We start from the raw sequence: 13,813 nt of genomic DNA, 5'->3' as shown, positions 1-13,813 counted from the left end.
GCAGTAGCAAGATAATTCAGGAGCTGTATTAGAAAGCCACAAAAACAATAATAAAGATATTATGAGTAAGCCAGAAGCCTATTGTGCTCGACCTCCTACTTGCAAATTAAATGCACACAGATGTATTAACTAAACCACCCTCAGCTTTTTACAAGCGGAAGCAGGGAAGGCAAGAAGTGCAGAGCAACAGAATGCCGACATTTCGATTCCTCCCTTCTAATGAAAGCCTGTTTTATGAGGGACACAACACCCTCAGTTTCTAGGTTCAGGGCCGGCTGTGCCATTAGGCAGAGTGGGACAGCAACCTTAGGGGGCAGGTGTTCTGGGCTGTGAGCATCAAGGGCACCAGGGGGTTGGACTAGATGGTCCTCAGAGTCCCTTCCAGCTCTACCATTCTATGATTCTATGATTTATGATATCCACTTGATGTGCTAGATCTTAACGTCATCCCAACAACTTGCATGGACAGCCCCAATGCCCACCTATATAGAGCCAGAATTCAGAACCACAGGCTCTTTTGATTAGAGAGAAACTCTTTTTCTTGCACACTAATGTTTCAGGAGCATTTGCTGTGTTGGACCATTCATGAGGAAATGCAATGATTCATACATTACAGAACACCAGCCTTTGTAATAGGATTCTTCTCTGTATGGCAATTTAATTGTCAAAAGAGCTTTACAGGTGTTCTGACGGTAACCTCTTGACTTAGATCAGGCATCCCCAAACTGTGGCCCTCCAGATGTTTTGGCCTACAACTCCCATGATCCCTAGCTAACAGGACCAGTGGTCAGGGATGATGGGAATTGTAGTCCAAAACATCTGGAGGGCCGAAGTTTGGGGGTGCCTGACTTAGATCATTTTTAGTCTCCATTTTATGGAGAAGGAACTGAGGCTGAGGGTTGTCGAGGTCACCCACTGAGGAAATAGGGATAGGCGGGATTTGAATACAATTCTTAAAAAGGTAAAGGGCCCCTGACCATCAGGTCCAGTCGTGTCCGACTCTGGGGTTGCGGCGCTCATCTCGCTCTATAGGCTGAGGGAGCCAGCGTTTGTCTGCAGACAGCTTCCGGGTCATGTGGCCAGCATGACAAAGCTGCTTCTGGCGAACCAGAGCAGTGCACGGAAACGCCATTTACCTTCCCTATTTATCTACTTGCACTTTGATGTGCTTTCGAACTGCTAGGTGGGCAGGAGCTGGGACCGAGCAATGGGAGCTCACCCCGTTGCAGGGATTCGAACCGCCGACCTTCTGATCAGCAAGCCCTAGACTCTGTGGTTTAACCCACAGCGCCACCTGGGTCCCATGAATACAGTTCTTATGGAGACCTAATTTCATAGCTTTGGTGCATTGACTTGTTCTATAACTCACCGTGTCCTGAGACGCCCTCTTTGTGTTGCCCCAGGTGGGCAGCTGTAGGCCTTGGAAAGTGTAACTTCACTATCAGGATAGAAAGCCCTGAAATAGGAGCAGAGTACCTGAGAATGTGCCTTCCTCATTACCAACACAGTTGTTGCAGAATTGCCTGTCAATGGAGCATTCATTCTGTTACGTTTACATGCTGGTTTTATGACATAACCAGCATTTGGTCCTTATCCACCGTTTCATGAGCTCTCACCAGTGAAAATCCCTATCACTTTTCTTAGTGGACTTTTTTGCAGTTAGAAAAGTGATGGAATATTTGCACTAGTTATTTGTTGCATTTCTTTTTCTTTTTTGGCATTTATATCCCACCCATTTTCTCCAAAGATCTCAGGGTGGCATACATTACTCTCTCTTTCTCAAATAATCCCTGCAACAACCTAAGCTGAGAGGCAGTGAAAAGATGCCCAAGGTCACAGCCAGTAAGCTTCTTGTCCAACTGGGGATTTGAACCCTGGTCTCCCAGGTCCTAGTCTGATACTCTAACCACTACACCACACCGGCTCTCTACAAAGTGCAGGATAACAACCAAATTTTGTGTGAATAAATAGCCCATCTGGAAATGTCCTTTAAGTTGCTATGGAAGATTTTGTTGTTGTTGTTGAGCTGATTATACATCCACCCCGGGGAGGGTGGTTTGTGGGGCAAAATAACCTTCCAGCCCAACACACTGTCTTGAGCAGGGGTCCCCCAGACTATGGCCCGGGGGCCGCATACGGCCCAAAGGCCTCATTTATCCAGCCCCGCCACCCACTGCCACCACCCGCTCTTGGTGCGGTGCGGCTGCCCACTTCCGGGTCGAAGGAGGACCTGAAATAGCTTGTGCACATGCGCAAGTGTCATTTCCAGCACACTTTCAGGTCAGAGGAGGCCCGTGCGCATGCACACAAGGTATTTCTGGTCCTCCTTCAACCTGGAAGGGTGCCGGAAATAGTGTGTGCGCACGCGTATGGGCACGCGCTCCCCCGCCCTCCGGCCCGCCGTGCAATCAGTCCTTTGGGCACCGGCCCGAAGCGTGGTAAGTATGGGGACCCCTGGTCTTGAGAATAGTGGCTAAAAATTCAAGTGAACTCAATCCTGATCTAGAGTTCTGGCATGGGCAATGAGTAGGGGTAGGGGAGAAATTTGTTTCATTTCATCTTTTATGGAGAATATACTTGCAACTTCTGGAACAGTGTGTGAATAAAAGGTGACTATTCTTTGAAATTCACATTTCTCTGAATTTTGGGGTGCAGTTCTCTAACAAAAAAAGGAGAAAAATGTGTATATTTGGAATAAGAATGCATGGATAAAAACTCATGTAAGTGAAAATAAGGGGAAAAAATGCATGATATCAGGGGCCAATTGCTTGCCAAAATGGTATATACATATTATGCCAAATTGCACAAAAAATGTACTTAGGAGAAATGCACACTAAACTCCTGATATATTTTCATGAAGAAAAAGACATTTGCAAACCAAATGCGGCAAACTGAATGTAAGACTGGAAAAATGAGGAACTGAGAGAAACCAAAATGGACAGATCCTAGTGATGATATCTAAAAAAACTCCCAACTAGTTTCCAGATTCTGCCCAGCTTGTGTGGGAAGAAACCAGCCCTGCAAAGGCTTGTGCGAGGGACATGTTGGTTGGGCTTCAAAACAAGAGAGGAATTTGTATGTGTTAGGCAGAAGTATGGCAGCTGGTGAGATGAGCTCCTGAGAATCCAGCTTTGCAGCAACAACAGAAAGAAAAATTAGAATTTAGAGCAGAAGCAGATGTGGCAAAGATGCGTTGGGGAAGGAATCAGTGATAAATGCAGCATTCTGAAAAGGTCAAGAAAAGTCAGAATTAAGCCAGAGACTACTCTTAATTAGAGGAACCGGTAGCCTGAAATATAAAAGCAACAAACTTTGTTGATGGCCTGATGTCAGCTTGAGAGTTTGAGAACTGGAGACAATCTGTTCTCATCTGTTAGAAGCCACGAACCTCAATTGCCCTGAGGCCAGTCCAAAGGCAGTGGTTAGCAAAAGTTACACAACAGGTGGGTTTCTTCTGCTTGTGGAGAACACATCTTCTGCACACCATGCTGGTTAGCAGGAAGATATTAAGGTGGGATGCAGTGCCTGCCACTGAAAGATGGCAGGCGGGCAAAAAGTAAATGGCACTAAGACACTGTGCCCCCCTTTTGACCTATAGTCCATGGGTTGCTCTGTAGCCCTTTGGGCATTGCTGGATTACAACCCTGACTATTGACCATGTTGGCTGGGGCTGATGGGAGCTGGAGCCCAGCAATATCTTAGAATCATAGAGTTGGAAGAGACCACAAGGGCCATCCAGTCCAACCCCCTGCCAAGCAGGAAACACCATCAAAGCATTCTTGACATATGCCTGTCAAGCCTCTGCTTAAAGACCTCCAAAGAAGGAGACTCCACCACACTCCTTGGTAGCAAATTCCACTGCCAAACAGCTCTTACTGTCAGGAAGTTCCTCCTAATGCCTAGGTGGAATCTTCTTTCTTGTAGCTTGAATCCATTGCTCCGTGTCCGCTTCTGTGGAGCAGCAGAAAACAACCTTTCTCCCTCCTCTATATGACATCCCTTTATATATTTGAACATGGCCATCATATCACCCCTTAACCTTCTCTTCTCCAGGCTAAACATACCCAGCTCCCTAAGCCGTTCCTCATAAGGCATCATTTCCAGGCCTTTGACCATTTTGGTTGCCCTCTTCTGGACACGTTCCAGCTTGTCAGTATCCTTCTTGAACTGTGCTGCCCAGAACTGGACACAGTACTCCAGGTGAGGTCTGACCAGAGCAGACCAGAGCAGATCTAGATGCTATACTCCTATAGATGCAGCCCAGATTTGCATTGGCTTTTTTAGCTGCTGCATCACACTGTTGACTCATGTCAAGTTTGTGGTCTACCAAGACTCCTAGATCCTTTTCACATGTACTGCTTTCAAGCCAGATGTCTCCCATCCTGTATTTGTGCCTTTCATTTTTTTTTTGCCCAAGTGTAGTACTTTACATTTCTCCTTGTTAAAATTCATCTTGTTTGCTTTGGCCCAGTTGTCTAATCTGTTAAGATCATTTTGAAGTGTATCCTGTCCTCTGGGGTATTAGCCACCCCGCCCAATTTGGTGTTGTCTGCAAACTTGCTCAGGATGCCCTCAAGCCCATCATTCAAGTCATTGATAAAGATGTTGAATAAGATCTGTGGCACCCCACTAGTCACTACTCTCCAGGATGAGGAGGAGCCATTGATGAGCACCCTTTGGGTTCGGCCAGTCGGCCAGTTACAAATCCACTGAATGGTAGCATTGTCTAGCCCGCATTTTACCAGCCACATGTTAGCCCCCCCCAATCTACAACAGGCTTGAGGAACTTCCATTGAGGTTTTATCTGGTCCTGTGGGCTTCCTCCTGACCACCAGCTGCTCAGCAGAGAAGGAAAAGGGCATTGATGCTGAGCAAAGTATGCAACTGTAGCTCCTTGCTCCGCAAGGTTCGGCCATGAGTAGCAAGTGGCATGGTGGCCCAGCAGCACACAACTTACCTCTGGTCGCTTGTGTCACTGCTGCTTACCAGGAGGTAGAGAAGGAGAGGCCAGGTGGCATCAAGTCCAGTATGGAGCTGGGTGCTCCTTCTGATGTGGGTCAGCTCCTTGCTGACCCAGTTAGCTCAGCTTCATTTTGCAAAAGAATAATTGATTGAAATGGACTGCCAAAGCCACAGAGCTACTCAGAAGCTTGGAGAGTCTACCCCAAAAAGGCTTGTTAATGCTATGATTTGACTTGGAAATGTGAGAACCTTCCCCAGTTCACTTTGTAATTCGGGGTGTGGGTGTGTGTGGCAATGCACACCCCTACTGATTTTATAGAATCATAGAATTTGTAGAGTTGGAAAGGACCACAAGGGTCATCTAGTTCAGTTTCCCTGTGATGCAGGAATATTTTGCCCAATGTGGGACTCAAACCCTACTGTGGTTTACTCAGAAGTACACCCTACTGTGTTCAATGGGACTTGATATCTAGTAACTGTGTAAATTCCTGTGCTTTACGCACTCTAGGATATGAAGTGAATTAGCTCGAATGACCCCTGTCCTTGGTGCTGAAAAGCCGGAGTCTGGCTGCAATGAAACAGGCGAGGGAGACTGAATGCATGAAATGAAATGAGCAAATGTTGGGATCATGGGGCTTAGAACTATGTCTTTATGGCTTTACATTTCTGGCAAACCAGTATATGGTTTATCAGCTGTCTGGAATGATTGATTGATTGATCCATCCAATAAAATACCTGCAGCAGGTAAATTTCTATATGTCTGTTGCCAGATAAGTGGTCATTATGGTAATTTTCAGGCTTGCCACAAAGGTCCTGCCTGGAAATATCTCATGCAGTCATTTCCTGGAAATAGGAATATATTCCTTATTAGCAACTGATATATCATGCAAAGGCTGCTCCTGCCCAAGTTTCCATGGATACAGAAATAATCCCTTGAATAATAATAATAATAAAGTGTGGCATTATGCCCTTAAGTAATACATCTTGCCTTTAAAAAGACCTGCTTAAAAAAAAATCTGGTCAGGAAATTTGAGAATATTTAACTGGTTAGGATATATATATGCAGTACTGTACAGTACATGGTTGCTTGTATATGAACACCAATTCTATGTTCTTCTTAGATCATCCATCTGGCTTAGTATTTCTAGGATTCAACACTAACTAACAGAAGCTCTTAAGGGTTTGGGCAGGGAGCAGGGATCAAACTGGGAACCTTCTGCATGCCAAGCAGCTGCTCTCCCATGGAGCCACAGTCATTCCTATATACATATCTGTGTCAAATTCATTTCATCAAAAAAAATTCTACATTACTTGAATGTAAAAACACAAACCCTCAAAGTGGCTCACAAAAAGATAAAGCAAGGAAACCAAGGGGGGGAAATTACAGCAATAGTTTAAAACATGCAGGAAGCTAAAATACTAAAACAGGTTACTAAAACCTTCTAAGCCTCTGGGCAGGCTTGTCTGAACAAGGATGTTTTTAGCAGCTGCCCAAAAGAGTACAGTGAAGGCTCCTGTTTTATATCAATAGGCAGAGAGTTCTGACATGTACGTGCTGCCACATTTAGAGATTGGGTTGTTACAAATGTGGAACGGGTATTTGTTATGTGGCCCCTGCAGAAGTGCCAGCTCCACTGACCAAAGCAGTTGGGTGGGCACATGTGGGGTAAGGCCATCTCGCAGGTAAACTGGTCCCAAGGTGTTAAGGACAGTATAAACTAGTACTAACACCTTGAACTTGTCCTGGTAGCAAATCAGCAGGAAGTGCAGACCTCTGAGCACAGGTGTTATATGTTGACAAGACCTCACTCCAGGTCAGCAATACTACCTGGTTCAAAATTTTGGTCTGCCTAGTTATCATGCAATGTTTGATGTGCCCTCGGGTGTGTGTGTGTGAAAGTCAAAGCTGATTCCTCTCACAGTTTCTGCTGTGGCACTCTCTTCTCTTGGGACTCTACCACAACTGCACACATGCAAAGAACTGCAGGTTTATAAGTGTCCCCACACTGATATCTCTTTACAACTTAAGGTGTCAAGGAGAAATCGTCTAGTTTAGCTTTCTGCCTGGCACATTCACTTTCCATCTGTAGGATGAATTTTTGATGTGGGGGTGGTTTCAAACAAGCAAATCGTAACAGATGCAAATTCCTTTCTTATATAATATATAATATTGTATATCATGGTGATACTGATTAACCCTGATGCATTCCAAAGGTAAAGGTAAAGGGGCTCCTGACCATCAGGTCCAGTCGTGTCCGACTCTGGAGTTGTGGCGCTCATCTCGCTCTATAGGCCGAGGGAGCCAGCGTTTGTCCGCAGACAGCTTCCGGGTCATGTGGCCAGCATGACAAAGCTGCTTCTGGCAAACCAGAGCAGCGCACGGAAACACTATTTACCTTCCCGCTGGAGCGGTCCCTATTTATCTACTTGCACTTTGATGTGCTTTCGAACTGCTAGGTTGGCAGGAGCTGGGACCGAGCAACGGGAGCTCACCCCATTGCAGGGATTCGAACCACTGACCTTCTGATCAGCAAGCCCTAGACTCTGTGGTTTAACCCACAGCGCCACCTGGGTCCCCTGCATTCCAAGGCCCACATTTTATTTATTCAGTTCATTGCATGAATGCTTTGTAGATGAAAAGGCTTACAGTACTCAAACATCTGTGAACAACAGCTTCAAAAATTAAACTCCATCAGGAAGATCCAGGTTTATGGTACATTGACCTCAACAGAACACTGTGACTTTTTAAAATAGAAGAGCAGCTATAGTGTATTTACCTTCAAATGCAAAACACCTGAGAGTTAGTTAGATGCAAATTTAAAGTTAAATTTCTTTTTCATTAATTTAGCTACAGGAATGGTGGAGTCAATGTATCACAACTAAATGGCTTGTTGAGTAATTGGCCAGCAGAATCTGTGGAAGTGTGCGGTCTGGATATGATGGTGGCGATGATTTATTGCAACTTTATAAATGAGAGTGCCTTGATCAAAGGCTGCCCAGAGCTAGATCAAAGGCCACTGGGGGCCACTCTCATGTATCATGGAGAGGGAAACCCAAGTTTGCCACTAAACAGATGCTCAGCAGGGGGGTGAAGCCAATCACAGCTCTCTGGGGAGTTTGCAGTAATGATGCATCTGTTTGTCACATCCACACTTTACAAAAATGCAAGGCATGAGTTCTGCTTCATGAATTCATTGCTGAGCCGGGATTTGAATGCAAGTGTCTGAGAAGCACAGCACAAATGACTGGCAGTGAAGGAAAGATAGACGTTCTGCATTTGGGCATTATGTGGAAGATGCAAACAGGAACATCCAAGCAGCTCCTGCATTCACTCTCAGCCCGTCAACATGCTGGAGATGAGCTCATAAGACCCTGAAATGTAGACAGGTCTCCAGCATGCAAAACAGAACAGTTTGTTTCCTTTTTTTATTATTCAATTGCAGCTGAAATGGATTCTTTCCCATTCAAATGAGACTCTGCAACATTCAATACTAACCTAATGCACTGCCAGTAATTAAAGTGTCCTTTGTTCCTGACCCTGACCTGGCCTTTGCTGTTTTCTCTTTGGGTAGACACACACGGCTTAATTAAATGAACACCACAGAGCTGTTATGGTGAGTGGGGAGCTCCTTTGTTTGGCTTCATGCTTCTTTATCAACTGCTCGGGCATCCGGCCCAGCCAGAGGCCCTTTTCTCTTCTGCTTATTAATCTGTGTTTTTTTGCCTTGCAATTATTTTAAAGTTCCTTCTGCTACAGAGCCCTGCCTGCCATCCATCTTCGCATCAAAAGTGGCACACAGCACAATTGGACAGAACTAGGGTTCCTGTGCAAAAGAGCTGCAAAAGTGCTGTCCATCAGCACCCGTCGATTTGCAGGTGTGCTTACAAGGCTGCTTCCTTCCTTCCTTTTAGATCAGTGGAAGACAGTCGGTAGCGAATTCCGTGTTCTTACAAATGCGGAACGGGTATTATTTGGCGCCTGTAGCAGTGCTAGTTCATCCTTGCTATGGCCTTGCTGTCCCAAAGTGGAGGCGATGTTATTCACAGCTTGTCAAATTTATCTCCGCCTTGATGAAGACAGCCTCACAACCATCGACAATGGCTGGTGTTATTTGTTCTGTTCTGGCAATGTGCCTGCTTGCCACATCGTGTAGCTAACACAGCCAGCCAGGTAGCATCTGAAGCTTATCGTAAGGTATCAATTATTGCAGCACAAATGTTTTCTCTCTATTCCTCACTGTTCAGTGGTTCAGTCTTCCTGTTGGTAAGAAAAGTGCTCAGTAGTAAATGGGCAGTAAGGAACTCCAAGATACGTGGGCTGGGGGATTCAGTGGCAGAGCTTGTCTCTGGAACAAGTTATTAGATCCTCTCCACCCTAAACAGACTTCAGAAATTGCTAAATAGGCTAGAGCCTAGTACGTTTCCGAGCACAATTCAAAGTGTTGGTGTGGACCTTTAAAGCCCTAAACGGCCTCGGTCCAGTATACCTGAAGGAGTGTCTCCACCCGCATCGTTCTGCCCAGACACTGAGGTCCAGCGCCGAGGGCCTTCTGGCGGTTGCCTCGCTACGAGAAGCCAAGTTACAGGGAACCAGGCAGAGGGCCTTCTCGGTAGTGGCACCCACCCTGTGGAATGCCCTCCCACCAGAGGTCAAAGAGAACAACAATTACCAGACCTTTAGAAGGCATCTCAAGGCAGCCCTGTTTAGGGAAGCTTTTAATGTCTGATGTATTTCTGTATTTTAATATTTTGTTGGAAGCCGCACAGAGTGGCTGGGGGAACCCGGCCAGATGGGCGGGGTATAAATAATATATTATTATTATTATTATTATTATTATTGTTATTGTTATTGTTATTGTTATTGTTATTAATTATTATTATTGATCATGCTCAAGAACCAAAGGCACCAGCTGAATCAGGACTGTTCTCTCACCTAGGTGACAACTGCATGACACAAATGTTTCCCCTGTTCTTGGCAAATCAGCTGTTCTGGGTGCTGAGGGGGCGGGAAGGAAAGTGCATGTCGCTGCCCCCAGCTCACTGTCTTCCTCTTCCTAACCCTAAAGTATGAATGGTGTGGTGAACCTGTGGACCTCTAGATGTTGTTGGACTGCAACTCCCACCATCCCTGACTATCAGCTGTGTTGACAGGGGCTGATGGAAGTTGCAGTCCGGAAATGTCTGAAGAGTCACAGATTCCCCATCTCTGCTCTAGGCTAGCATACCCTCCAAGTGTCCCTATTTTCCAGGGAACAGACCTGTAGAATTGTGAAAGCCATCCCGGCTTCTGATTTGATCCTGGAATGCTCCTATTTTCCCTTCCACTGCCACAGTGGCTGCTGCAAAGTACCATACTGTGGCCTCTCCTCCTTTGGGCAGCTTGTCGTGGCTGCTGGAGAGCAGGCAAGGAGGAATAATAGAATCATAGAGTTGGAAGAGACCACAAGGGCCATCCAGTTCAGCCCCCTGCCAAGCAGGAAACACCATCAAAGCATTCCTGACAGAGGGCTGTCAAGCCTCCGCTTAAAGACCTCCAAAGAAGCAGACTCCACCACACTCCTTGGCAGCAAATTCCACTGTTGAACAGCTCTTACTGTCAGGAAGTTCTTCCTATTAGTCACCCCTCCCAATTTGGTGTCATCTGCAAACTTGCTCAGGATGCCCTCAAGCCCATGTTGAATAAGACTGGGCCCAAGACAGAACCCTGAGGAGAGGCTTCTGCTGCCGAGGCCCAACCCCACGCGACACGCCGGCTCTGAGGGACAGGCAGAGGGCAAGGATAAAATAAAATAAAATTGGAATTAAGAGGCTTTCTCAGGGTGGTGGAGGGTGTGTGTGCTGTGTTCTCTTGGTGATAGGAAATGCTCTGCCAGGGAGGGGTGTGACAAAAATGAGGGTTGGGGGGGGGAGTGAGAAATGTCCCTATTTTCATCTGAGGAATGTTGAGGGTATGGTGACTAAGTGGGTCCCTTTGGGCCTGATCCAGCAGCCTCTTCTTCTGCCTCTTCTTCTTCTTCTTCCACCCATTACTGCCTGGTGGTGCAGCCTCCCAAACCACCTTCCCTGGGATCACACAGCCAGCCCACCTCCCTCCCGGAATCACTGGGGCATTTTTAGTTTTCTTCTTGTGCAGACAAGCCTGTCTTTCTTGCAGCGCTTAGCTATGCCTTTCCGTAGTTGCAAATTCCCTCTTGCCTGGCAGAGGTTGGCTTTTGTTTCACACTCCATTATTCCGCGAGAGCTTCTGGGCTGGGGGCGGGGAGAGGGTTTGAAGCCAACATTTCCCCAGAAAGTTATGTCGAAAGCAGAGGAAGCTTCCCTTTTGTTTTTCATCCAGATTTAGCTCTCAGTGCCCCACCCCACCCCAGTATGTAAAATCCAGCTTTGGTTTCGTTCCCATCGCTATAAGAGACACATGTCCCTCTGATGGCTTCACCAAGTCTCTTAAGTTTGATGAGAACAATGCAAACTGTGCCATGCACACACCTTTCCGGGGGGGTGGGGTGGGGTGGGGAAGGTTCCAGATCTATTTGTCAGGGCGGCGGCCCCGTCATTGACCTCCTTTCACTCCCATTCCCACAGCAGTTCAGATGCTCTTGGAAACTGGAAGCAACGAACCGGTGCTTTGCCAATTAGGACATTTCTGTGCAAGCTCAAATTCCCTGGAAATGTCTCCAAACGCACAAGTCCCGTGCCCCTGAGATCTCAGAGAAGGAGCAGGAGGCTGCTGTGCTTTATTTGTTTTCTTGGCAGATCTTTTAAACTCCTTCCAGAAACACCTGGGGTTTGGCAATAGGATTTTTAAAAACGCATTTGTGATATACACCCAGTGGTGGATGCAATGGGCTTGTTTGAACACCACACCACCTGGCACTGGAGATTTATCCCTGCCAATTATTTCTGGGAAAAGATTTCTTGTTCAAAAGTGTTGTATGCCCAGGAGAAGGGCATCCCAATGAGAACAGAGCTTCTTTGGGGTTATTTTAAAAAAAGAGGAAGCTGCAACAAAATGTTGCAGTGTGGGGTGTTCCTGGTCAGTGCTCTGCTTCGAGATATTCCATATCATTCTGCCTCCTGCCGGGTTTATCTTAACTCCTCCTCCCATGACCTGGTACTCTGTGGCCATTGTTGCTCAGCCCTCAAACAACAGCACTCATGTAGAGGCATTTATTATGTTTTTATCCTTCTGTTTCTCAAAGAAGTTCAGGGAAGTGTGCAGAATCACCCCTCCCATTATGTCCTCACAACAACCCTGTGAGGCTGAGTTAGGCTGGCCCCAGGTCTCCCAGGGAACTTTATGGCTGGGTGTGAATATGGCCCCGTCTTTAGTCTACTCTAATTGCTATGCCAGAAGTTAGTGATGTTGATGTTTAGTGGCCAAGAATCATAGAACTGTACAGTCTGAAGGAACCCTGAGTCTCATCTAGTCCAACCCCCTGCAATAAAGGAATATGCAGCTAACCCTATATGGGGATTGAACCTGCAACCTTGGTATTATCAGAATGCAAGCTAGGAGACTCCTGGGTTCAAATGTTACTTACTCAGTGGCTTAAGGGAAACCGCCAACACTCAGCACATCACACAGAATATGGGGGTAATAATACTGGTCTTACTTGAGGCATAATGGCTCAGTGCGTCTGGCTGTTAACCAGAAGGTTGGTGGTTCAAGCCCACCCAGGGGTGGCTGCATTGCATTGCAGGGTGCTGGACTAGACGACCCTCGGGGTCCCTTCCAACTCTAGAATTCTATTATTCTTCCTAATGTTTAGCCAAAATGTCCTTTCTTGCAATCGGAATCCATTGCTCCAGAGAAAACAAGCTTGCACCGTCTTCCATGTGACAGCCCTTCAGATATTTGAAGGTGGCTGTCCTATCACCTCTCAGTCTTCTCTAGGCTAAGCATACCCAACTACCTCAAGCGTTCTTCATAGTGCTTGGGTCTCCAGGTCCTTGATCATCTCAGTCGCCTTCCCCTGCACACCTTTCAGCTTGTCAATATCCATCTGTGGCCACACTGATTCATACGGGTCATAATTCCTGTTACCCTTTAAACCAGGCACCCTCAAACTCAGCCCTCCAGCTGTTTTGGGACTACAACTTCCATCATCCCTAGCTAACAGGACCAGTGGTCAGGGATGATGGGAATTGTAGTCCCAAAACATCTGGAGGGCAGAGTTTGGGGATGCCTGCTTTAAACACACTCTCTCTCTCTCTCTCTCTCTCTCTCTCTCTCTCTCTCTCTCTCTCTCTCTCTCTCTCTCTCTCTCACACACACACACACACACACACACACACAAACACACTCACTTCCCATATGCTCCTTTAAATGTATGGAAGCCAGAGTGTAGAATTCAGCACCAACTTCCCTCCCTCATGCCATCCTGGGCACACTTACCAGGGATAAGCTCTTATGAACTCTGCAGGGCTTACTTCTGAATAAAAATGCACTAGGCTGGGTGCCCTGTATGGTCCAATTCCCATTGTCACAGTTTTTCTGTTGCATAGAGAAATAGGTTTCAAAGAGGAAGAGAATAACAGATCACTAGAGAATAGATGTTGCATGACACCTCTCTGACCATAAATGCATTCCTCACCCCGTGAATCCCATTTGTATGACTATGTGTAACATTACTGTTGCTTGGATTTCAAAGAGTTGGACAGCAGAAGAGGGGGCAACCACAGAGGAAGAATGGGAAAGAAAAGCCTGAACAAACAAGTTGCAATCTGGACAATTGCAGGATTTGTGCAGCGGTTCTCGGAGAGGAAATATACGGAGAGGAAATATTGAGGCTAACCATGTTTGGCAGGTCACTGTTTGGCGTTCCTTGGATTGGTGTGAGAAAGTTCTAAA

Source organism: Zootoca vivipara, chromosome 15, assembly GCF_963506605.1.
Source record: "Zootoca vivipara chromosome 15, rZooViv1.1, whole genome shotgun sequence".
Taxonomy (NCBI): domain Eukaryota; kingdom Metazoa; phylum Chordata; class Lepidosauria; order Squamata; family Lacertidae; genus Zootoca; species Zootoca vivipara.
The sequence above is the reverse complement of the archived record's forward strand: the minus strand, read 5'-3'. Positions refer to the sequence as shown.